This window comes from Ostrinia nubilalis, chromosome 25 (assembly GCF_963855985.1).
Source record: "Ostrinia nubilalis chromosome 25, ilOstNubi1.1, whole genome shotgun sequence".
Lineage (NCBI taxonomy): Eukaryota > Metazoa > Arthropoda > Insecta > Lepidoptera > Crambidae > Ostrinia > Ostrinia nubilalis.
In genome coordinates, this window is record NC_087112.1 from 7,819,027 (window position 1) to 7,846,100 (window position 27,074).

At 38.1% G+C, this 27,074-nt stretch overlaps 1 protein-coding gene across 1 annotated transcript in view; it reads right to left on the reverse strand.

Moving 5' to 3' along the window:
- The window catches only part of LOC135084219 (plasma membrane calcium-transporting ATPase 2), a 136,904-nt gene extending 116,123 nt beyond the window's left edge, over positions 1-20,781 (reverse strand). Inside the window, exon 1 of the mRNA XM_063978955.1 lies at positions 20,366-20,781. The gene's annotated coding sequence lies outside the window, so the exon portion shown is untranslated. The remainder of the gene's footprint in view (positions 1-20,365) is intronic.
- Between the last annotated feature and the right edge of the window lie 6,293 nt (positions 20,782-27,074).

Here is a 27,074-nt window from a genome sequence, read left to right on the forward strand (position 1 = left end):
CATCATCATCATCATCATCATCATCATCATCATCATCATCATCATTTTAGTCATAGGACGTCCACTGCTGGACATAGGCCTCCCCCAGTGATTTCCACTAAGGTCGATTGGTTAATTTTTTTATTGTAACTGTTTCAAATAAAAAATGGTAGGTATTTATTTCAAGTTTAAAGTTACGTTGACAACTAGTACTACTACTACTTACTATTGTTCCAAATATCACTCAGTTAATAAATATTCGTTCTAATATTTCTGCTCCCTTAAGGATTCGAACCGTAACCGCACCTGGCATTGTTCGACACGCGAATATGACTGGACGGCCAAAATAAATAAAGTTAAGAGTGATAGTGCAAAACATGCTATCTGCCCATTCAAAAATTTGCTTGCTTTTTGAATGGGGGGTTTGCATGTCTCGATTCGTGAAATAATGTTTACGAAGCAGTCAAAACATGCATGTTTTTAAAGAATTCAAATACTAACTGAAGCCTACGTTTAGACAGGCACGAAGTAATTATCCTGAGGTGTGGCTTCTAATTTATTGTTGCAATTTGCAACCAACATGCAAGTTGCATTTTAATCACATATTTACCATAACTGCAACTGTACACTCAACAAGTGTTGAGTTAATGGTTAAATTAACCCATGTAGAGTCAGCTCATTACAGTTAGTCTTATTGCTAGGACGTTGATATCAATTACATAAATATTATAAACGCCAGATTTGTGAGCATAGATAAATATTCGTTACTCTTACAGACAAAAACTTTAGCACATGGTCTGTGCTAGGCTAGTACTAACTTTTTATCCAAATCTACGCAAACGGAGTCGCGGAAAAAGCTAGTATGTTACTTATTACGGAATCAAAGTTATTTCCGCCTCCAAAACTTTACTAACGTACTCGTGCTTACAAATTCTTACAAACAAGTGTAAAAGAAAGTTCACATTTTGTAGCCCTTCTTAACCAACACATAATAACTCATAATCTTGAAACAAGTTAACTGTGTATTTTAAAGTTTACTTAAGTATAATAACTTCTTGTACAAATTCTAAAAGTAAAGGAAATGACCTACTTTGCATGACATAACTAGTGCAAAATTAAATTGTATTGTCGACGTAACAACTTAACAAGTAGGTAAGTGTTACATTACAAGGCAATTTGATGCTAAGCAGTTGGGGATATTGTTCAAGAAATACTTTAAGTTACTATGTAAGTGAAACTCAGACGATATATTTAAACGAACAAGTAATATGGCTCTATGATTATTTTCGAAACTACAAAGAGAGAAAACGCAGCGTGTGACGTCGACGATTTCATAAAGGTAGCAGAAAGACGCTGGATGCAGGCAGCTACCAACCGGGCGATGAGGAAATCATGGGGAGAGGCCCATAATCAGCAGTGGACGTTCTGAAATGGTCATGATGAAAGAGAGAGACTATTATATTTTTTCTGTCATCTCCACGTATCCTACTGTAGCTACTATGCTTCTGATTAAACTGTCTGTTTGTTCCACGAAGGCATTAAGCTATTCCCAGGAGTATTCGACCTTCAATGGCATCAACTATAGCAACTGGCTATTTACAAATTGCAGTGATAGTTGCACTTATGACATATTCCTAGATTAAGTAAGAAGAGACCGATACTTCGTAAAATAAGTAAAGCTTCAACCACACCAATGACCTGCCATTGGCCTATGATCGCGCCGGCGATGGCGATCTGCACGCGTTGGTGTGGTTGAAACCTTAAATACTATTTCTTTTTTAATGGACATGAAATATAAACTGCCAGTTCCATTAATCCTGACACAATCAAGGTAATCCTTCATCGAAACATTAAACAAAACAGGCCGACTACAAATAAACATGGTCATTCACTGTAAAACAATCAAAGCCAACCAGTGCCAAGTTTACAATCATTAAACAAGTATTTACCAACTAAAATGGTTATTATAATGTTTTAGTGGCGTGTTACTGTAGTGACAGGCCGAGCTCTATTTGTTTACGTTAACTATCTATTTGAGTTTGTTGCTTTCGATAATTTCAATGCGATAAACGTAATTACGTTAAATGACGCTATACGAGTTACCATACACCATAAACCGGCTGAATCCAATATTTACGGTACAGATATTTTAAGTAGTGTACAGTGTAAAAGGAAAAGCCAGTCCAATGGTTGTACAGGAAAGAAGAATTTTGAACACACAATGACAACATCTCAGCGTTTTCTGACTGTTTTACAAACAAGGTACAAGAAGAAGAAATGTCCCTTAGATCATAAAGCTTTCGGGCTGGCTAGAGCCACAAAAAAGCTTGCTACATAGATGACTTATTATACTATGTCATATACGGGAGAATTCGAAAAGGGAAAATCTGAACTCAAGTTGGTCTTATGCATTCGTGACAATCTTTTCTTCCTGTGCTATGTTTCAATGTTATTCATATCCATAACATATCTAGAAATCGAATTACATGCTCTATGCACTTGATATTATACGAGCAATTTTGCTGTACGCTAGACAGTTTTATGTTTGACTGCAATGTAAACTAAGTTACCTATGTGGTCAAATAGAATACATGAAAAGAGACAATGTTGTTGCAATACCGATAATTGTTTGGGAAATACAAAGATAACTAGCTTTCCGCCCGCGGCTTCGCCCGCGTGGAATTTTGTCTGTCACAGAAAAACTTTATCGCGCGCGTCCCTGTTTCAAAAACCGGGATAAAAACTATCCTATGTTCTTTCCCGGGACTCAAACTATCTCTATGCCAAATTTCATCAAAATCGGTTGCGAGGTTTAAGCGGGAAAGCGTAACAGACAGACAGACAGACAGAGTTACTTTCGCATTTATAATATTAGTTGGGATATCAATGAATATGATATGAATTGACAACGTTATGCATGTATAAGTCAATTTTTTATGCAACATTCTCAACTGCTAAAAATCATGCTAAAAAAATCCAGAATGCTTAACTATTAATTTAACCTTAAAAAAAAGATCCACTTGAAAAGAAAGACAGTAAAAAAATCAAGACTTCTAAACTGCTCTCTATTTCGTAGGATATGAGAGTATTGGGATTTGGAATAGCCTTCAAAGGGCAAAAAATACACCACCTCAACAATCACCAGACCACGACGACTTTCTGGAAAATTCCAAAAATCTCGCTGCACTATTCGAAAGCGTAACATTAAGAATATAAAGTTCAGTATCGAATGGGCACTAGTTCAGCTTTCGAATGCATTTTAGCTTTGCCGCAACGACTGCGTGACCGGGCACTCGCCCGCATGGCGGGACCAAGTCCCAATTGCAGTTTAACGTGACAAAAATATCACATCGACAGTTTCACAAACGAGACGATATAAGCAGTATTGCTATTACTAAAATTACCCGAAGTTAAACCTACTTGTTACAATAGTTTAGCGAACTAATTCATGTTCAATAGCCTTAAGAGTAGGCGCACACCGTTGATTTTTAGTTGGCCGATAGTTGTGCCCGATTTTAATTTGTATGAAGAATCGGCCAAATCGAATCGGCGTAGTGTGCGCACTCCCATACATGCCCATACTGATCAACTGCCCGACTAAACTATCGGCCGACGAAAAATCAACGGTGTGCGCCTACTCTAATGAGATGAGACCTTGCATCAACAATGAATACCTACAGAAGCATCATATTCTTTTTGGACAGTAATCTCAGGTCTCAGCTTTTGCTTCAAGCCTATAAATACTTAGCATCGTAGACATATTCTGGCCAAATGGAATTACAGATTCCAAATTAGTAGAGAGTAGTCTACAAGGAGTAATGCCCTAAAATATTTAAAAATATGCCCCACCTAACACTACGTAAACTATACTAAAACCAACTCTAAATATGACACAATGATCAAAAGAACAACTTTGTTGACTTGATCAGACTCTAGACTTACCACGTATACTACTGACCACGTCTAATAATAGTGCAATGCCACAACATAGGTCGTGTATTACAGTTCGCGTGTCACACAATTCAATAAGCCTGAACGCAAAGCAGTGACCACTGCCATTCATATCCAGTTAACGGTTACAGATGGGGGTACGGATAATGGCTTCGCACAATGGGACGAATTGGTTTGGACGCAGACATGATGGCCGGAGCCATTCTTGAAACTGTCCAAACACCTATATAGGGTTTAGAGCGAATTGATTTTGTAATAGCGCCCTATCACACGAATGACCCATGGAATTTAATAAGATTGATAGAAATAAGTGTAAATATTATCACGAATGTCTATGATATTTCGGGTTGTTGATAGAAATAAAAGTGTAACTATTGACGTCAAATAAAAGCAATTAGAATTTTAATAGGTAAGTCTGTTCAAACTGAACATTTGGTAATCCATTAAACGATTCAATGTGTACATTTGTACATCATTAAAGAACCGGTGTGGCCGGCACAAGCAAGTTCCACCAAAAAAAGAAAGAAATGAACTAAAGAATATAATTATTACACCTGGAAAATGCGTTGAGCAGTACAATAAGTTTATGGTATTGACTGAATATTGTAAAACCTTGTAAAAGTGACCTTACAGAAAATTGCTCAATCCATCATTCTTATGTAGAAGATCCTCAAGATCCTTTATACAGCCTGTATAACAGTTAAACGTGTTCTTATCTTGATATACTTCTTGGCCTTCACCAAATGAATTCCTGCCGTGAGCCTGCAATCAAGTGAAACCTTGTCTTCCGTCTCGCGATAATATTGTTTGATATAATATTTGCTGCAATTATTGTCACTTACGCAATAGTGTGTAGCTATTGTTATTATAGTTTTAGCGGTTACTGCTATGGTAGAACCAACGTGTCACTTTAGCCCTCTTCATCAGAAAGTTTTAGAGCTTTAGACTGACTTTAAGCTATAAAGAAAGCACTATTAGATCTCTCTGCTAAATCTCTATCAAATATTGCTGGGTTATGTTATGGGACATCAATTGGAGATTTTTTGAGCTTATAATAATATTAGCGGACGTTTGCAACTTCATACGCGTGAACCCACCCCGTTTTATCCCCTTAGGGGTCTTAGTGGATGTTTACACCCTATAAACCCTTAGCCCTGACAAAGAATTTAGTGTTGTTTGATTCCTATATAAAATATTTAAAATCTTTAAACATTTTGTGGCCAAAAAAGTTAAGAACTTAACGCAAAAAACCACGGGTCAACCCTAGTTAGCTGTATGTTTGTGTTTTACATCTATCTTATTGACCCTCTATCCGTCTGACCGTTGCGATAGAATTACAAAAGTGCCTAAATCAATATTGTGCTGCGTTTTAGACCCTTCGTGATAAGTGAAAGGTCCAGTGACACTTTTAGCGTGATTTGAATTCTGATTCTCATTTTATTTAACTACATAGTGGCTTTGTATATTTAAGTGGATTCTTTCAGTAGTATTTTAGCAAAGTTCTTCGAGGCCTAGCTTAAAATGGTATAAACAGAATTTTAAAAATGACATTACTTAATTTCTCTATGTTGGGGCATGTTTCAATTTAGTTACTCGTAAGCCGCCGAAATGATTGAGCCATGTCAACTTGACCCGCAATAGACCAAATCCAAACTCAAAAGGATGATCAGAAGGATGCAGGTTGCCACCAACCGGTCATTGTGGAAATCATTGGGGGAGGCCTAAGTTCTGTGGACCCTATGGCTGAAATAATGATGATGATGAAACTCAAAAGTCACGACAACTCAGATGAAAGAGAACTAAGAACAAATCAAAAATATTTATTCAATTTTGTTTGACCAGTATTTTGACACATATAAAGATTTAGCGCTTTTGAAATGAACCGAAATAGTGTTTAAAGAGTTAATTTATACATCTGTATGTAGATACAGAATTCGCCTAGTGCTATCGCCTGTTTATGTATGCAAATTAGGGATTGTCAGGTCCAAAATCAGTTAATCGGATTACTTAACTGTTGCGTTGCCAGTTAATAATGTACGACTGGTGTAAACACTCCGCCGGCGAAATAATCAAGCTTGCTAACACTTCTGCATCGGGTTAGCCTCAGTTTCATAATTTGTAAACAATCGTCACTTTACTTTGTTTTATAATAAAACAAGTACTCCGGTGTAAAATCCCACACCCACTGGTCTTCCTCATTGGTCAGTGGATATACGCAAGGCATTTCCATCCATAAAACCATATAAGTTCTAATTTGAAAAGGAGTTGCTTTCCGGAGAATAACCGAATCCGTAACTGACCTTCATGGAATTGCATCCAATTCCTAATTTTGAGATTAGTTTGTCATGTCAAAATAACACAAACGTGACTTGCAGACGATAATCCGAACACAACTGCAAGATTTGCATCATCCGAACTGTCAATACTGATTACCGTTACCCAACACCCGTGATCCAAGGCGAAGATCTGGAATATTTCATAAAGCTAACACCACACAATAAATTTGAAGCGACAAGACTTGAATTTCGAATGCCGCCAGACGTAGATCAGCTGAAAATAAACGGACGTCGGCTGTCTCCGACACGTTTCGAGGTTTTTAAACCGCCGTGCGCATGCGGCGCGATGCCACTTTAATAAGTTTTTAATGGACCGTTGAGAATTCAAACAACTTAAACCGTTCGCGGACAAAGTCTTAATTATTCTTTGTAAACTGTTTGGACAACCGTGACGTTGTTTGCATTCTTAGCAGGCAAAAGTATACGCAATAAAGTAATTCCACATTTTAATCTAAATCGTGCCGTTAATACAATAGACTGGCAAATGGTAGACAGTGAAAAGTTTTTGCCCTAAATAGTCTGACCTATACCTGAAAGCGGGAATAATAGTGAGTAATTTGAAAAAGAATTCGTAACTAGTCCGAATACGAAAATGTAATTACGTATAATCAAGACGATTATCCCGTGGGTTTCCAAGAGAATCTTCGGTCTAATCGCCATGCCATTACGTCCCACCTACGTCGGATTACGACATTGTATAACTCATGAACTGCTCGAAATTTATGTTGGCTCGACTACTTGTTTCACCTAGAGCTGTTTGGACAAGCCGACTGATGTTGAGCGCTGCTTTTCAAATGTTTACGCTTTTACTGGACTCGGCATTCGGGACGGTTATCAAGTTACCTGATTGCACTCTTCCTGGAACTAATTAGTCTAGTAGAAACGTTTTTATTATTTAAACATCGTCAATGTGGTTTTATTTACAAAGCAGGAACAGGTATTTTAGCTACAGGATTGAATCAATCTGCCTGTTATAAAATAATAATGATTCCGTTTTGGAGAGCCGTTTGATTGAACGGTGACACCACAGTTGTGAACTTATGACCCCAGATGATTCACCCTATAAAATAATAGAAGAAGTCTTCAATTATTAGGTACCAGGATGATATCTAAATGATCGACAACTGCTCATGAATGATTGTGAATTGCACGCAAAATTAAATCACACCGAAACGGAAGCAGATCTCACAGAGATTGATATAATTCTGATTTATAAACTTTCATTGAAATGTCGGAACACAAATAAAACAACATATCCGTGATGATTAACGTGCGATGAGAGCTTACTTGGTTTCGTTGATGTAACGATGTTGCCAGTCATAATATCCTGTGTTCCGACTTCAGGTCAGTGGAATGCAGAATTATTTGGCTCAGAATTTGAGAGCTGTGAAGTTTCAATCTAGAAATTGTGTGATGTTTTCGTGAAATACGAACAAAACACTGAAATATGAATATGCAATTGTAGAATTTTCAGTCGTGTGTTCTTTGTGTATTAGGAAACAATTTTTGTCAAGTAAGATCTTTAAATTCTGTCTGGACTTTGAAATAATATTTCATGATTAGTTGTGTACCTTGACTCTAGTAACAATATCATAGTCCATAGTCTATCTATACAATATTTCCATTACATTATCAAGTCCTATCATACCATCTCTGGACTCCGTCTTGCTGTCAAATGAATCAAGCCATAAATAATAAACCAAACGCGTCGAATACAAAACAATTTCTTTATCCATTCGCAATTTTTCATTACATCCAGTGCGTTATTTTCGTACTCATGCTCATAAAGCATCGCTATAGACTAATAACAAGATTGCCTTGGCTCAAAAAATATTGAATCACCACTTGCAAAAGCTATCAAATCGATCTGGAACCGGTTTTACTTACGTCATCACTTGTTTCATTCACCTTTTCTCAATAACCTTCGAATAATCTTCGGCTAAGTATCCAGACGGTTAATTTGTTTGTAATGAATGAATGACTTGCCCTTGATGTTACGTCATTTCCATATTAGGGAGTGTCTGACTCTGCAGCAGTTGAGATTTGATTTTCATAAGTTTAAAATATGAATGCATGATTAGACTTAGCTATGCTTATAAATATACAAGTAATACCGGTATTCTTATGCCAATTATAATCTCATTGTAATATATTCTGCTATTGATCCTAGGCAACTATTTTTATGACGCATACAATCGGAATCTGATACTTCATACCATTTAAAGTTAAATGTTGATCTTAACGAGTCTAATAAAGAATGTTTTCTGCAGTCAGCCGAAGTTCCGAATAACAATTTTCATTATGCGATTCTCTAGTGCGGCGGACCCGCTCGCATCGCTTGTGTGCACTAAATCCAAGTTTCTACGAACTGCTCCCCCGACGCGGGGAGGTTTTTTTATTTGATCCAACTCCACAGTATGCAAGCAACTCTAACTCTTGCGGCAGTAAACATTACGATTTCTGAAAGGGAGTTAGAGTCACTACTATAGCTCTTGGTGAAATGCTCGTTTTTATTATTATGACCGTCAGCGGTGAACCGATCGACTTAGTTAAAAAATAACTTATTCTAGAAATCTTTTGTTTCACGAATAGTACCAGCTGTGTCATTGAAAATAGAAAGGTGAATACGACCATTTCACACTCAGCTAGGTACTCCGAAGGTAAACGCTTTTTACAGTTGGAATAATCCGTTCACTTTGTATTAAGCTAATTCGAAAATGGGTCGTGAAGCAAAAAATATGTTGCGTTTGTACGGTATTCGTCACGTGAAATGGATTTTGCTTCAGAGAAAACTAAGTGTGTCCTTCAAATTGAGCCGATTGTTCTAGATGTTGCATTATCAGAAAATTTGCCAGAACATCAGCATTTTCCGTTTTGTCTCTTAGACAATTTTCTTTACTATTCACAAGAAAATATTGTGGTATTCAAAGATTACCTTTTAAACAAGTGTTGCAAACTGGAACCCAATGCACATTTGATCCCGAATCAGATCCAATAAAATGCATCCGCGTTGTTATTGCGCCCGTTTGACTCGGAACACTTTTCAAGTGTTCGGCACCCGGGGAAATTTTCCGATGTTACCCACTCAACAAAAGCTGTAAAGGGCATTTCGCAGATTTCGCACGAAATGAAGCAACGTTTGGCAACAATCGATCCGTTAAATCTGGCCTGTTTGTTTAACAAATAAAACGGAACAAAGCGAGTTCGAATAAACTACGGGCAGTAAAAATCATACCGGCCAACAGAGCGGTATATCCAGCGAATTTTGACGCAATGCTATTTTGCACGTTTAATTTATCAGTTTTCGACGTGCCTGCACAAAGTCATCTTTTCCAAGAACAATATGAGCTGGGTCTTTTCAAGACAAGAGTGAATAGGCACTGGATAGGTATAGTATAGTCAAAAGCACATTGAAAATGTTGCAAAGTCACACCTATTACAACCAACTACATAACTGACCTTGAAGTGCCATCATTCGTACCATCCTAGACTGCGTCTATTATCATCAATTCATGGTCCCTCAAAAGCCTTATTTTCGTGTCTAGTTTATTGGCACTTTAGGCTCAATAAAGTGTAAAATAAAAAGGATGTAGGTCTAGGTAACAAAAATGTACAATAAGTTAAAATATCATTAAGCCTACAGAATCACAGCATACCAATTTAGCATTTGTTCGACCTTTTCAAAGCATTTATGGTCTAAAAACATAGAGCAGTCGTGAGAAATAAAACAATGATGTAATAGACAGACAGACTGAATGACCTCGAGCAAAGCGGGCCTCAAATCCCCGTGGGTGGCCATACTTAAATGATGTCTAGGTAAATCAACATGGTGACGGACTTTAAGGCCTGGTTTCTGATTCTGAATTTAGATTTTTGGCCTGAGCGACGAGCGTGTTAACTGTGTGTGTTGACGTGTTCCACCAATCAAGTATGAACTTTTCATATAAGATTCCAACAGGGCCTAAGAAACTTAAGAATAATTTTCATGCGCGTGCGGGGCCCATCAATTAGGAAGTGCCCGACTTATAAAACGCGTTTGTTGATGAAAGTATCAGGGTTTTGAGTACTTTTTTTGAGCTTGGTAAGTGGTGCCAATGAGGGCTATCGTTTTTATACTTAACAGTTGGCACCCCTGGCGATTGACAGGACCTTACTCTACAGTGGCGCCATCTTGATGAGTGCAAATGCGATAGTCCTCCTACCACTTTCGCGCTCACCAGTTGGTGCCACTGTCTTCGCTACTAGCAAGTGACAGGACCTTACTCTACAGTGGCGCTAAAACGATAGCCCTCATTTCCTCAAGCGAAACTGACCACCACTGGTCATGCTGATGATGCCACTACTTTAATTTACAGGTTTTCGTCATGAATATGACTGATGATACAATACAGCTAACGCTAATTCTGAAATATGATACGGTAATAATGATGAGTTTAGCCTCAAGAGTGTGACTGCACTAAGGCGAGGTCAATTTCATGGTGATGTCATTACTCCTCATCTTACTAGCGATTCATCTTGACATTCCATTAGTGTACCATGATAGTAGTTTTACATTGACTTTAATATCATTAAACTATTAGTTAGCAAATGTCATTTTACTTGTCTTTAGGAACACAAATAGACTATCCACACCCTGGGAGACATTCCCCGAAAGATCTTTTTAGTGCTAGTGGCCAAAAATCTGACTGCGAAGAAAGCTAAATTAAAAAGATGGAGGCAAGATGATTTATGGCGTCAGAAAACTACATTTGTTTTGAATTATTTTTACACATTTTACACGCATGGCCCATAACATAAAACATAGCCCTTATCGGGCAGTTGGTTAAAAAGAAGCCACGAATCATCGTTTACGTCACAACTTAAAAAACAATGTAAAAAATCATAATGTATTTTTAACCGCTTTTGGACCTTGAACTGTTTTCAACCTCTAAATTATTTATCTAACAATCTCCATTACTCGGTATAAAAAAATACCATTAAACAACATAGATTGGCGCGCCACAAGGGTATTGACTTCGGGCTAAGGTGACATTTCCAAAGCCACACGAACGCAAAAACTATGCACCTAAAGTAAGAAAATATAATGATCCAAATGTAACACAAATTAGTTGTCTAAAAACTAAGAATAACTTGTTATTATGGCTACTAAATGACTGATAAACATAATATAAACATCGATAGTGGAAGGAACACATAATGTACTAAAATATCTGACTCCGGATATCACTGGAGTTGCTCGTGCACGCTCATTTGTCTCCAGTAGGATTCGAACCAGAAAACGATTCTGCGATGTATTCCGGTAAGAGTAGGCGCACACCGTTGATTTTTCGTCGGCCGATAGTTTAGTCGGGCAGTTGATCAGTATGGGCATGTATGGGAGTGCGCACACTACGCCGATTCGATTTGGCCGATTCTTCATACAATTTAAAATCGGGCACAACTATCGGCCAACTAAAAATCAACGGTGTGCGCGGCACTCTAAGCGAACCTCCAGAAAATAAAGGTAAACGCATCGTTGCCAGAAAAGAAAACCCGGTTATGTTCCAAAGCTAAACACATAACAGTCGGCGCAGTAAAAAATGTACTGTTTATATGTTGCGGGCTGTTGGCGATAATTACTTATTGTCCGCCATCTTGCGTGAGTCACTCGTGCGCAGTAACTACCAGACAGTTTCGGCGGTATATCAAAATTTACACACAGCATTACATATTGATGCTGCGCTATTCGGTCGGTTTATATCAAGTGCCATGGTATTTATAGAATTCTGTTAGGTAATACCTCCTTGCACCTTGAGTGCTGTCGTATAGCTTGATCGTGTTTATGGATTGTATTTTAGGATGTTGGTAGACTAATTCAGTAATTAATCACTGGTTCAAGAAAATTAATCTTTAAAGATATAGAACAGAGAATATGCACTGGCAATTTGAACATAAGTCGAAGGCCAAGGATGTAGGTTGTTAAAGATGAAGTCAGTGAATAGAATAAATAAAAATCTGTTTCTACTTTTAACATGGTGATTAGTATAATATGCGTGGTATCCAGACAACCTTCAGCCACAACCGGTTTGATGTAATTAAAATTGGAACCTTTGTTTGGTAGTTCAAACACTTATCAGGCAGAGGGTGGAACAAAACCTTTTGTTGGTAGGTAATTCCATTAAGAATTTTGGAAGATTTGTAAAACTATAATTACAAGGAAATGCTACTTCAGCCTCCGCATTCGGCCCTTCAGTTTCGTCCTTGTCACCCCCTATTGTTGTATCATACATAAATATTAATGAATCCCGTGTAGGTGTGCCTGAATACACAATGAGCTTTACAGCGTTGTCGAGTTGTCTATTTACAACAGTTCGAGGCAAATTCAAAGCCTGCGTAATATTATGTAGACGGTAAGTTTGTTTCAAGTAATCTCAACAAAGCCACTATGGTTAGGCAACTTTATGTTTCGGATTAATAGTTAATCCGTTATTAATCTTTTTATTTTACTAATTTCTTATTACATCCCTTAGCTTCAACGGTATTTAACATTGTTGCTTAGCTCAGTTAAAGTTTACAGGATTATCCTCTAAAATATTTTTAACTTAATCGGCATTCAAAGTTGATCATTTGAATTTTCTTGCTTCTTCATTTTTGATATCGAGGGCGGCACTGAAAATTTCGGGAATCAAGGAAGTGAAACAACATTACTATTTAAAAATGTATTTATTGCTTTTTAAAGTATTCTCCGCGAAATTTGACACATTTTTCCATACACGAAACCAATCATTGAAGCAACCATTGCATTCGGAAGTTTGGGTCTCCAAAATGGCCGTTTTGTAGGCTTCCACAAAATCAAAAAATCAAAATCAAAAATATTTATTCAGTTTAGACCACAAGTGGCACTTATGAACGTCAATAGAAAATAATAAAAAAAGAAAAGGTAGCCCTTATGGGGCACTTTACATGTCTCCTTATCTTTTGGGCCCTACCAGCGCTTCGAGACAAACATATGGCAAGTGCTGAGAAGAAACGCCGGAACAAACAGCTTCTTCAGGTGATGAAAATCTCTGACCACGCAATTTATTCTTTATTTTAGGGAAAGTATAGAAATCATTAGGGCTTAGGTCGGGGCTGTACGGCGGATGGACTAATAATTCTATGTTTTCTTGCTCTAAAAACTCCTTTGTTCAGTGCGCGGTGTGAGAACTCGCATTGTCGTGATGGAGGATGATGCGGCGGTTGCAGTTCTCTTTACGGAGTTCAGAAACGACCTGTGGCAAACAAATGCTAGCATACTAATCTGCATTAACCGTTCTTTGTCCCCCAAGAGGAATAGTCGCAAGTACATGGCCGGTTTTGGAGACAAACGTGGCCACCATTTTTTTTGCAACACTCCGTGAACGAACAATTATTGTTGGCTTTAATTCATTTTCGAACACCCAAACTCGTGACTGGTTTTTTGTTTCGGGTTCGTACGCGTATATCCATGATTCGTCACCTGATACGATGTTGTATACAGCATTTGAGGATCCTGCATGTAATCTCCCGAGAGTTCTGACGCACCAAGTAACGCGAGCCGCTTTTTGCTCTTCACAGAGCGAATGCGGTATCCATCGGGAAAACAACTTTTTTACACCTAATTGTTCATGCAAGATTATTTGTATTTGACTCATGCCAATGTCTAAAGTTGCCTGAATTTCGCGGTATATCACATGTCGATCTTCTTCAATCAGCTTACGCACAGCATCAACGTTTTCTTAGGTGACCGCAGTTTTTGGACGACCTTGACGGGGATCATCACTGAGCTTGACACGTCCACGTTGAAATTCAGGAAACCAGCGATAAATTGTGGTTTTGGATGGGGCTTCATTACCAAATGCAGAAATCATCCGGTCAACACACTGTTTTTGTGTTAAACCACTTCAAAAGTAGTAATAAATCATCGCTCTTGAATTTTCTCGAGTCAATTCCATTTCTCAACGACTAAACAAGTTTGACAAGACCTTGTGATACGACCGAGAATCTTTTTTTAAATAAATAAATGGTATACGATTTTTAAAACCCTGGAGTTTGCAATTAAATAGATTTTAATATGACTGGAACAGTGGAAATATTCCATTCCCGATACTTTTAGTGCAGCCCTCGTATCCAGTCGTAGTAATTCTTCGTTTACGGAATTCCTAGCCCTCGTATCCAGTCGTAGTAATTCTTCGTTTACGGAATTCCTATTGCTTCGAGAAACATGACCCACTTAGCAGTTCCCTCAAAAGCGTCCCATTCGTGTTCGATGGGACATTTTCACATTTTAAAATCCACTTTCCAGGTGCTCTCAACATTTTCCAGGAGTGATAGCGTCTCCTCTGTTATCTGAATGCTAACTGAATCGGAAAAGTCGGTTCCGACGCTAGTTGGCTTTAGCCCAAGCCATTTTGGGTTGGGTCGTCTTGATCGATTCAAATGGCATGTTTTAGTACTGGCGGTATAAGTAGGAGCGTGGTCTGCTCTGATTTCTGATTTCGATATATTCTGCTTTATAATCCCTGTTATGTTACTTCGGAAATCATCATAGAAGAGAGCCAACAGCTAATAAATAGTATGTGCTATGACAGGACTTGCACTAGAAAGCAGCAAATTGAAATGTGTAATAGACGTGAAACCCATTTACTAGGAATGTTTAATTCTGTCAGCTATTTTACCAATTATTATGCATAGGATGGAAGAGAATGAGGTATCTCTAACATAGGCAGTGCATAACTCTTGGTTCTTCTAAATACGAATCCAATTCATAAACTTAATATTGGTAGGATAGGAGTATAGGAAGTGGTTATTAATTTTGTACAGAATTCCTCTACCCTTCAGACTCTATTCACCTATGACATTTCACTTGATCCGATCTAATTCTCACAGTTGATTGACCTTTTGATTAAAAACACCCACCTCATGACATCAGCGTGATACAACGCGACTTTTAACCTTAGACCCTGAATATACGGTATTAAATTCCAGATAAGAGCTCTCGAAATAGCAATGACACACTTTTTATTAATCAAACTACAATTTCATTGAACGGTTTCAATTTAAGCGAATAGATTTTTCTTTTACCCATTTCGATTTAAAATAAAACGTTATTTGAAAAAGGTGGACGATAACTTGAAATAATGAATTTCATTCTGCTTTTGCTTTAGTATTTGCTGGGTAAGGCATGAAAGTAAAATTGGTTAGATTAAAAAGTATAAACGCAGGTCGCTGACCGTCAACCTGGTTGGATCAGACTGAGCATGTATTATGAAAGTTGCACATTACATATATTCTTTAAAGCAACATCATTCATTTCTCTTTCAAAATCTCTGACCGTATTTCGACTAAGATGGATTATTTTTAGCGTGGTAATTTATGGGGAAATTAGATAGTAGGTAGATCATGGAAGGAATGTCAAAAAGATACATTTATGTCAGTGCCAGTTTCATTTTACTGGGAAGTTTAAGCTGGTCTTACTTCAAAAATCAAAGACAAAAGCACATAGGTTTTTTTCACGTTCTCCAAGTTCAAGATTACTGAAATACAACAGATAATAGATTACAACAGACCTTAATTGGATTGCAGTTGCAGTGCACAAAGCAAGAAAGAAAACACTAACCCAACGCCTCTTTGTTTCACCCATAATCCGAAATGAAGAAACCTCACAAATAAACCTCAACTTTATGAAATCTCTCGGAATGCAGAAAGAAGCTGAATCTCAATGGCAAAGCAACTCGACCCGTTTGATACTGCGGCGAATGAATAGTAAATGCGAAGCGTTTTTCTCGCCCGTTTTTATCTGTTTTCGGATGAGAGACGTCATTTGTCATAGTCCCTTTTTGATGGGAGGGCATTGCGCAAATCCATTTACCGCTCAAGGACACATATATCTGCCTTCGGATCTCTCCCCTCTCGGTTAGTTGCTGCAATAAAATTTAATGGTAATAATAATTCAGGGGAAATTACTGTGGACGAGCTTTAACTAATTAATGCGTTAATGGAATTACACTGAAGGAACTGGACTTGTGAAATTTTATGATAATACAGAGGTTTGTTCAAAAATACCTGAGAAAAATAAAAATCATAATAATGACCCTTGGGGAGGCCTTTGTCCAGCACTGGACGGCACTAGGTTAAAACGAACGAACGAACACAGGGTTATTCAGAAATATAAATTAATATGCTTTGTATTTGATTCCTTTTTATGTTATTGATACATTAATATTATATGATATTCACAGGCCGGGCCAGATAAATCTGTGTAAAGAGCTATTATTAGATTATATAAAACACAGGCCTCGTTTTGTTATTTTTCGATAACGATAGTCGCCAAATTCAGCATAAATTTACACTCGTGCATGATGACGGTTGATTAGGTCATCAGAGGCATTTAGCTTCCGATAAAGATGTGTCAATCATCTCATAACTAATCACGCCACGTAATCTGGCTCCCCATCGTCCAATGATGTCACAATCTAATAAGAGGAAGAACGGAATCTTTATGAACCTATTCGAGATAATTGTCATCCTCGCACATTCTTCGAGTTCCACGGAGTCCTTGCTAAATTAAGTTTGCCTCGACTTGTAATTGGTGACGTCATAACCGCATGCACAATTTTTATAGATTCCAACACGCCTGAACCGTTCGCCAGTTTATTTATTGGGCTCTTAACTTTTACATACCCGGCTCCCCGTTTGGGAAGTTTTTCGCATTGCCGTAAATTCTCTACGCGTACGTCAATGACCTTAATCAGGAAGATGAAGGGTCATGCTGCATGAGGTCATTAACTCTTAAGGAATTGTAACATACCACATAGTTTCAAAACCCTCAATCAACTGTTTTGAAGGGTAGAAGGAATTAGCAGTTCCGAGTTCTAAAGTAGGTATGCAGTTATAGTAGGCTGAATTTCAATATTTCGACAACTATTCTTGATGAAGATTGTCGCCTTAACAGCAATGTTAACAGCATTGTTATTTGTTGTGTTCCAGCAGTTGGGAGGTAAGATAGTCACTCTGTGGTTGACGATTCCGTATGAAGCTCGCTCCCACCTCTGAGCCTTCTTGTTGTGGATTAAAAAAAAAGATACTCGGGTGTCATCATGTCAATCTCACCTATTGGTACAGTCAGCATCAAATAGTTCGTGACGCCCAAAGTGACCAAAGAGTTGATAACACAACCTTATTCCAATTGTAACAAAGACGTATTGCGAACTTTTTGGCTGCTTTGGGTGTCACTAACTATTTGACGCTGGCTGTACAAGTGTACATGTTCTAGCAAATCAGCTCAACAATGGCGGTGTCTTCGTCATCATCAGCTATCTTATAATTTCTCCTCAGCACTTTCGCTAGTAATGTGAGCCAGGTCGTCACGTCGGTGACGTCACGCGTCGCGAGGGCCACCAGTTTTCTATTCGCGTGGCGCGTGACGCACGCGCATGTGACGCGGCCGTCGACGATCATTCCGTTCGCTTATAAACTTGTGAAAGCGCATGATTTTTTTCAGTTCGATTACATCATTACAATGATTCCTCAGCTTCAGCCAAATGACGTCCACTGCTGGACAAAGGCCTCCCCCAAGGTTTTCCATAACGATCGGTCCTGCACTTCCCCCAATCCGCTTCCTACCTACTTTCCGCGACCTTCACCAATCCTAATTTATCCTTACCTTCCTTATCTAAGAAAGGTAATCCTTGTCTGAATTTTATCAAATCCCAATTAATGTGATAGAAGGTAGGGTCGACTAGAAACATTACACTGGTAATTGCCTGATTGTATTTGATGCTTAGTCTTGCTCATGTGAGGAGAGGTCATTAAGGTTCAATGACTCTTATTTACCTACCCCTATGTACCTACTTCTAAAAATTCTTTCACATTCGTTGAACTACAAATTTTGAAAGTAAACCTAAATTGTGTTTGCTTAATTCCCATGGAATTTCAGAAACTCCACGAAATAGTAACACAAAAACAAATTGAAAACCAAGTAAATACAGGGAGTAGCATAACAAATCCGTGGGCGGGTGTCGTAATTTCATTTGTTCCGAACAACAGGGAATTCTGCACAAATTTTCATACTAACGTATATTAAATGCATCTGGGAAGTCGCCCCGCGGTGGCGGCGACTAGTTGTCATATTTCAGTTTAAATCGGCCTCCCCACCCCCCTTTTACCCCCCGCTAACCGCGGTCCCAGGCGGTACATACGGGGCACTGCCAAATTGCTTGTGAGATATTACTGCTGCTGAATTGAAACTTCGGCCCAAATAGGGCACATAGTGTGTTAAAGGATCTCGAACATGCTTTGAAAATTTTGGCACCACATCCTGTATGAAATGTACGGCACTCATACAGAATTTAGATGGAAATTCATCAGTTTCATGGTTGGTAACTGGAAATTATTTGGCAAATCAATCTTTGTTTTGTGAATGGAAATTGTAATATAATTTCATTGATAATTTAAAAAAAGATAAAGTAATAATATTGCGTTTAATCAATAAAAGAAGAAATTAGTTCCAATTATTACAGAAGATAATATTGTTAGGTTTCTACATGCTAGTCTGCTCACACACAATACATCTTTGAACATAATCCCGTTCATTAAATCGGCACCCATTTACATCATTTGATACAAACCGAATCCTTTACGTTAGGCAGTTATTAAGAATTGGTGTCATTATGACGATATCCTTGGCAGCCATTCTAGGTCCTGAGTTTATTGTCTATCGTCAGTCATGGATTAAGTAAAAAGATTTATCGTAGTGAATGAATACTTAAACATGACGCAAGCTCCGTCCATATTACAACTTGGAATAAAGCCAAATAAAATATCAATACAATTACTATGGAATAAAGTTATGTTGACTAAATGGTAATGCATTTATTAACTATGAGTAAGCTGAAGAATGCTTGGCCAGTTATATTGTAATAAATTATGTATTTCCTATTCGGTCTTTTGCTTCGTGGGTTTGGTTTCGGTTATGTAGTTGTTAGTCAAGTACAGTATTAAAACAATTAAAAGAGATAATTGCCTTTTCGTTTGAAATAGAAACATTGGAATAAGTAATTTATTGCAAAATAAGAATAAAAACCCAAAACTCGGGCTATAAAACCATTGGCAGATAAAAACATAGCTACCAATTATGTGTAAGAATTTAGTTTGGCAATGTTTTTGAAAGAATTTAATTACTTAAATGAAGTGTAATTTTCCAAGAGAAAAGGATAAGCAAGCAAGTAGGTAATTTTGTGAAAACACTGACAGGAATGCAGAAGAACTTTAAATGATTTGACATCATCATAGTTGATTTTGTATACTAATTTAAATGAACTATAATGGTTTTACTAAATTCGTACATTAATACAATAGTAGCTGAAAAGGTCAGTGGCCATAAAACAGTTTTGCTGGGTAAACAACAGACTAATAATACGTTTGAGCCAAAAGAAAGTACAAAACAAAGTTGTAATTAGTTCACATTAGTAATTAGTCGCATGATTATCATCAACATACATCTACCTAGTTAAAGATGCATTATTTCATTACAAAAATAAGATTTTTATGATTTTGTATGTTGGTTTTTGAACACACCCAGAGGTGAAATCCACTGAATTTATTATCTGAACACAAATAACCGTGCGCCATTATAACCTATACGCTTGTTGTAATAGAGTCGACAGTCGCGTATCAGTGCTAGTGTTTGACATATACATTTTGACATTTCAAATACCTTCAAACACGTATTTTTTTACATTTTTCTTCAACAGAAAGGAATCCTTACACGTTAACATAACCTAAGGGGCCGCGGGGATTGTATAATATCCACTAATAATACCACGTTGTCTCAGCAAAGCCGGTTTGTCTACTAGCAGATAATGCCCGTGTTTATTTTTACCCGTTACGCGTTCACAGCAGCTGTCTGTTTCATCTCAGCCCGGCCAAGGGAAAATCACTATTCGCAACAACCAAACTCAAATCATGACTTCACGACACGTAAAATTCAAGCTATACTCGGAATCAAAACACGTTTACAGGGCACAAGAGAATGTTCGCTCCCAATAAGCGCAATCAACAAAAAAACAACCTAATTCTAATAGAAAACGAACGGTCCATACCTTTGTCGTTCCTGGCAGCAGGATCAACACCTCCACAAAACAATATCCCAATGAAAATCACAAAATTCCACACTCAAACCACGACGACAGTACACAGGGCGTGCAATCACTATTCACAGCCGGTGCGGAAGATTCACAAATGACTAGTCGAACACTAGAAGGTTAGTAGAAAAAACACAGATTACACTAACTTAAAATCTATGATTTTCACAATTAATATCTAGGTTGAACAGAAACGAAAAACCCGCCAACTGTCAAAACTAAAAAACTACAAGCACCGACGCGCCGCGCGACCGCGCGGTTCGAGTCCGCTTTTCTGACTGGCACAAGGCCGCTACACACGGTGCTACACGATGTCCGTGCGCCACACACAACCCGACACGACCGACTGCACGCTACGGCATGCTTCTGTCGCAATTTAATTTTCATTTATATTAGAAGTAGCAATCCCGCTATCTCATAATTGACAAAATATTGTACGAACGTCGCCGTTATCTAAATCGTGCGATGCGACAAAATTATGAGATATCCATTCGAACGTGAGTTCTTACGATAGAGTAATGCAGCCACGTTGAAAAGAACGCTGCGGACTACGAAAATACGTACAAGTTAACAGTCATCTATATCCGTCCGGGATAGACGTTAACCAGACGCGCATGCGTCAGTCGGCCCGCGGACACGACGTCAGTGAATGACAAGCCTTGCTTTTTTTGAATGATTTGATCGATTTACAAAAATGTTTAAATCGTACGAAAAAAATCATAATAAATTAAAATAATTTAATCCGGTTCAGATATAAAATTGTTAATCATTTTCACTGTGAAAAGTTTGTAAAAAGTTTGATAAGTTTGATGTATGTAAAGTAGGTATAAAGAGTACAATAAAACAATAATACTGTAAAGTTTCATCAAAATCCGTTCTGCAGTTTTAGCGTGAAAGATTATCAAACATGTTTAACATCCACAAACTTATTAACAGGAAACGTAGGAAATAGGATAATAAATGACAAATGTGATGGTCTTATAGCACTGTTTCCAAAGTTACGTTATGTAGTTAATTTTAAATCGTACAATGATGCAAAATCGCTCCTCCTGATTAGTTAGTAACAATCGTGCGTCAAACAATATTGATTTACCTACTTGTATTTACCATTAAAAATATAAGTACCTAAGTACTTACTCAGATTATGAATGAATTTTACTGTCTAAACAGGTCAATAACTTGTTTTGTTTATTTATTAATTAATTTTGATCTAAGTTCAAGTATTATATTTTTTCTTTAAAATAATTAATCTGAATGTGTAAATTACCCCTTTGATGTCAAAATAAAACTTTTCATTTCATTTTTTCATGGCGCTGCCAAAAACATTTTTTTTTTTTAAATTTTGACAATGAGGATCATTTCGATTTTTAGCTGTGAATGCAGATTTATAGGTCTAAGAAATCCTTAATATACAGTCCAAAAATTTTTGTTCTACGACAAAAATTGACGAAGTTATAGCCAAATTACTAAAAAAGTTCACTGACCGCCCGGCGCGGGACCGATGACGTCACTATATCCGATCCGAACGCTGCCGCGCTGCCGGCGTACTGCGTGGATAGAAAATATTTTTTTCTAGCCAAACTATCAGTTTTAGAAAAAAACTTGTTATGACATTTATTCATCAGAATAAAGTAAGCTATCGATAGGTAATTTTTTTAAATAGAAATTGTGAAAAATATCGCAAAAAATCCATACGCTCATACGATTCAATGGAACGCGGAGACGCGATTAGGGTCTCCGCGTAAGCATAAGCTGGGTATGACTCCCCCTAGGCCAGAAGCTGGGTATGACATACCCCCCCCCCCCCCTAGGCCAGAACCAGAAACTGGTTATGACTTGACACATACGAGCGAACATTGACACACGCACGCGTATTCTTGTGTATGATGGAAGAAAATAAAGAAAATGGTGTACTAAATACTGTGCAGTATTTAACTGCCTAAATAATAATAAAAACACAGAATGTACTTTTTTAAGTTGCCTCAAGACACTGAGAGGTAAATAAGTAGTTAATATTGTTCATGATGATAATTCATGCTAAATCATGTATTTCCTCCGCCATTTTCCGCAGTTTGACATCTCACGTCACATCATTTTACCGAAGTCAGCCCTATAGCTTCGGCGCAGTGCTGATCACTGACGTTTGTCAACAAAATGGTGCTTGACTCTTGAGACAGGCTAAATTACACCATATTGTTAATGACATTGAGCATACATTTTTTTAATTACCTTCGCGAAGTAAAACTCCTGTACGTAGTACTTATTATTATTCTGTGGTATTAGCACTCATATTATTATTATGTATTATTATGTTCAATACAAACAATCATAAAATTACACTCGCCCAAACCGCGTCTCCGCATTCCATCGAATCCTATAAAAATGTGGTTTTTGGACATAGCGATACTTATTTTTCACAATTTTTATTTTTAAAAGTTACTGGTCGATAGGTTACTTTATTTTGATGAATAAATGTTATTTAAAGTTTTTTTCTAAAACTGACAGTTTAGCTGGAAAAAAATATTTTCCATCCCAGTAGTACGCCGGCTGCGCTCGATTCGGATATAATGACGTCACGCGGCCCTGCGTACGTTGACTTTTAGCGGCAAAAACGGCCTATGTTTATTACTTAATATCTTCGTAAGTAATGGTCCGATTTGGATAATTCAAAAAGATATATCTTTCTTATGTCTTAAAGATTAACGTAGATACTAGTTTTATTGAATTTTCTACAACAGTACTGATCCTCATTACAGGTACAAATAATTCAGAACATACAGCCTACATTACTCAAATTATTGTAGTTGAATGTAACGAAATGAAAATGCTTTTTGCAAACGTTGGATCCTGAACAGAAAATAATTTTTGTTTTATTCTAAGGATTAAGTAGCCATCGGACTTTGCGAGTGGGAGTGGAATGCTCCGGTCATACAACGGCAGCAGCGTTTATGTAGGTTCGAAGCTCGGGAGCTTTACTGATACGCCTCACTCGCATAACGACTTATGTTTGTTCCAAGTTCCAACTTGCAATTTACCACAATGGCACTAAGTAAGGTGTATTGTAAGCGTACCTCCTACTTCTACATAAATCCGGGTTACGTATTAATTACACCTACAGTGCATTAGTGTTGGCACAAAGATCTGTCCAAAACAATCGGTATTGTTTAGTCTGCAGTTCTAAAATGAATCAGTTTCTCTAATTTCGTAGATTTAGGTAAAGGTGAATGAATCATTGACCCATTTGACGAAATGAGCATTGAGACAGCACATCCAGCTAAGCATTGTGGCATCATAATGTCTTTGTAATAGAAGTTATTTTGAAACAAAAATGTAGGTAGACCTATCTACCGACACTTTTGTTAGAGAGAATAATGAAAATCAGTATTTTCAGAATTACTTATTTTTTTAAGGAATAATTTGCTCAACCAAGCTTCAACCACACCAACGCGTGCAGATCGCCATCGCCGGTGCGATCACGGCGCGATCATAGGGAAATGACAGGTCGCATGAACTATCATGTCATGGGTGATGGGTCGCGCGACCTGTCATTGGCTTTTTATCGCGCCGGCGAAGGCGTTCTGCAGGCGTTAGTGTGGTTGAAGCTTTAGTTCATCCTGTCATTGGTCACGCGTCCTGTCATTGGCCTATGCACGCGCAGTGTTCGCCATCTGCACGCGTTGGTTTGGCAAAAGCTTTAAAATATGAGAGAACTAACTAACACCTCTGTATCAAAATAATTCAAATAGTTTAGGCACGGTGGTTCTGGCAGTGTAGAATGGGACCAATCACACTCTTCGCGAACATCAGTCAGTGGTCAGTCCCCAACCTGTCCATCCCCAGTTATCTTGGGGAGTGTATGCTAAATACTGCATTCAGTCCGTTCATTCGTTTCAGCCAAATGACATCCACTTCTGGATAAACACGCGCCCTCAAATCATGCATTTGCCTCTAGTACAAGAGAAAGGTCGTGCTCGTGCACCAGTAATACTAGTCCAGTATACAGGGTGTCCCAAAAGTAGTGTCAAGCCGATGCCCAGTGTTCGAGTTTTTTTTTTACAACATACAGGATTTTTAACTTTTTTAGTTTACATTCGTGTTATGGATGTAAATACATCTTAATGTGCTCTTAATCAGCTAGGCCTTAATGTTCATCTAATATTAATTATAAAAAAACAGGCAATGAAGAATGTTCACTAATTTTGTTTTTTAGCTTTCTGTATTCTCTGTTAAAAATAAAAAATACACGTGAAAGAATTATTTCGATACGTCAATTAGTTTCCAAGATATTGAATTTTAAAAGTGCGGGCGGCGGCGGGCCCGCCATTTTATGCGCGTGACGTCATATTACAGTGACTGGCTCATATTTGTATGGGTGGAATCTTGCAAGCTGAATTAAGACCCACTTCCAGGCAACCGATTAAGTTGAAATTTCGCAAACACATGTGATTTGGATGACCATGCAATATTATGATAACATGGAGCTGATCTGATGATGGAGCTGGAAGGTGGCCATATGAACTCTATAATAAAACGACTTAAATGCATCGAGTTTGGGCTCGTTCGTTTTGTATTGATGAGTATTTTAATTCTATATAGTAATCAGGGTCTAATGATGGAGCTGGAAGGTAATTCGCAATAAAACGACACAATCGCATCAAGTTTGGGTTTGGTTCAATTTTAATTTCTGTGAGGGGTCTGAGTGTTAATATGTATAATAAGTTTGTACTTACAAAAAAAAATATTTAAGTAGGTATGTTTATATCCGTTTTCTAGTGAGCAGACACTGTGAATGTACCTACGTCACGCGGGGTCACGTGACCGTCGACGGGACTCAATATTTAAGCGAACTTTGAATGCCTATAAAATCATAACTATTGGGTATTTTTGAATGAAATAAAAACTAATGTATTTATAAATGTAAAAGCTTAACTGTAACATAGGTTTCAAGTGATTTTGCATACCTAGTAACATTCTCAATTGTAGGTAGGTACATTATCTATTCGCGTGCGGTGGCACCTTGACCAAAAAGTGCCTAAGCACAGATATTTAAAATCGTCATAACTCGAAAACTATTAACCGATTGAGTCCCAGACGGCATTAATTAATGTCATAACAATTGATTATCTATTGTGTCTAGATTCGCGAAGCTTGAAGGATTAAAAATCGCGGAACATACATGATTCGGATAGCCCTAGTGATGCTCAGTGGCGGCGTAGCATGGGTTGGCACCCGGGGCGATCACCCCCCCCCCCCCCCCCCCCCCCGTCATAAGTCCTAAGGCACCCCCCCGTATCATGACATAGACCGCAGATTTGCCATGCAGATGTGCCAGTGAGTACTAATCTGCGCGACTTGTGTCACCCCCTGATGCTTGGCACCCGGGGCGGACCGCCCCCACCGCCCCCCCCCTTACGCCGCTACTGGTGATGCTTTACCTCTGGGCTTCAGCTTGACACTACTTTTTGGGACAACCTGTATGTGGAGCCTAAATGATCCGATGATGATGGACGATAAAACACTTTCATGTTCATTCTTACATCAGTGATTTAAATACCTAACCGATAACACTAAAGCAACATCTTGACGCACTTAGTTTGTTTGACGCACGCGCGTTTTAAAGAATTTGATAAGTGATAAGATTAAACGTCGCAGTGCAATATTTGCTGTGTCTAATTCAGACGATTGTAATCAAGCTGAACAAACAGATAATAATAAAGTTTATATGATTTAAAAAAAAAAAGGGAAGACTTGGCTGTTGCCCGCGGTTTTGCATGAGTGTGGTGCGAAGGCAAGTTTTCGTGTGAAACCTTCAAAGAACTTTTGTACCAGAAGAATGTTTTCAGAAGGGGATTTTCCTGATTTAAATGAATTTTCGAAAGTTAGTGTGAAAGGGAGATTGCGTGCATTTTGCACTCAGTTTTGGCAGTCAGGAGGTCCTGCATGCAAAGATTATTTTGGGTCCTTTTTCCCCTTTTTTTTCTTAGAATCTTATCTTCTAGGTCTGGGATCTTTTTTACTTTTATCGTCGTCGGTGTCGTCATAGGAATCTTAATCTTCTAGAATGTTCTTAAATTTCTGGCATGTCACTGTACTTATGCCACGTGTCCACGTAGTATAATCTAAATAAAGATGCTAACTTTTTATGCCTTTATGAGATGGATAGAAGAATTTCTAAGATGAAGAGTAATAAGGGCCTGATTTATAAATTCATCATCATCATCATGTTCACAGCTGAACATAGGCCTCCTCCAATAATTTCCACAAAGGCCGGTTGGTAGCGGCCAGTGCCTTCCTGCTACCTTTATGAGGTCTTCGGTCCACCTTGTGGGTGGACGTCCTATCTACGCTGTACTTTACAGTACGTGGCCTCCACTCCAGAACCTTGTTGCCCCATCGGCCGTCAGTTCTGCAGTTTCTAAATTATTGTAACAAAATTATCGAAAGATTAAACGGTAGGCAAGGAAGATCAAGTTTTAGTGATCGTGGGGATTGGTGGAAGGGAAGGCTATTTCACTGAGCCATGCAGAGGCCTAAAGTCCCAAGCAGCATACACAGGCCATGGTAAAGATAACTTTATAGACTAGACTAGACTGAACTAAGTGTATACTCCATTCATAGTTGAAGTGAAGCCAGTGACCTGTCGTGGGTGTAATGTGCGAAAAACTTC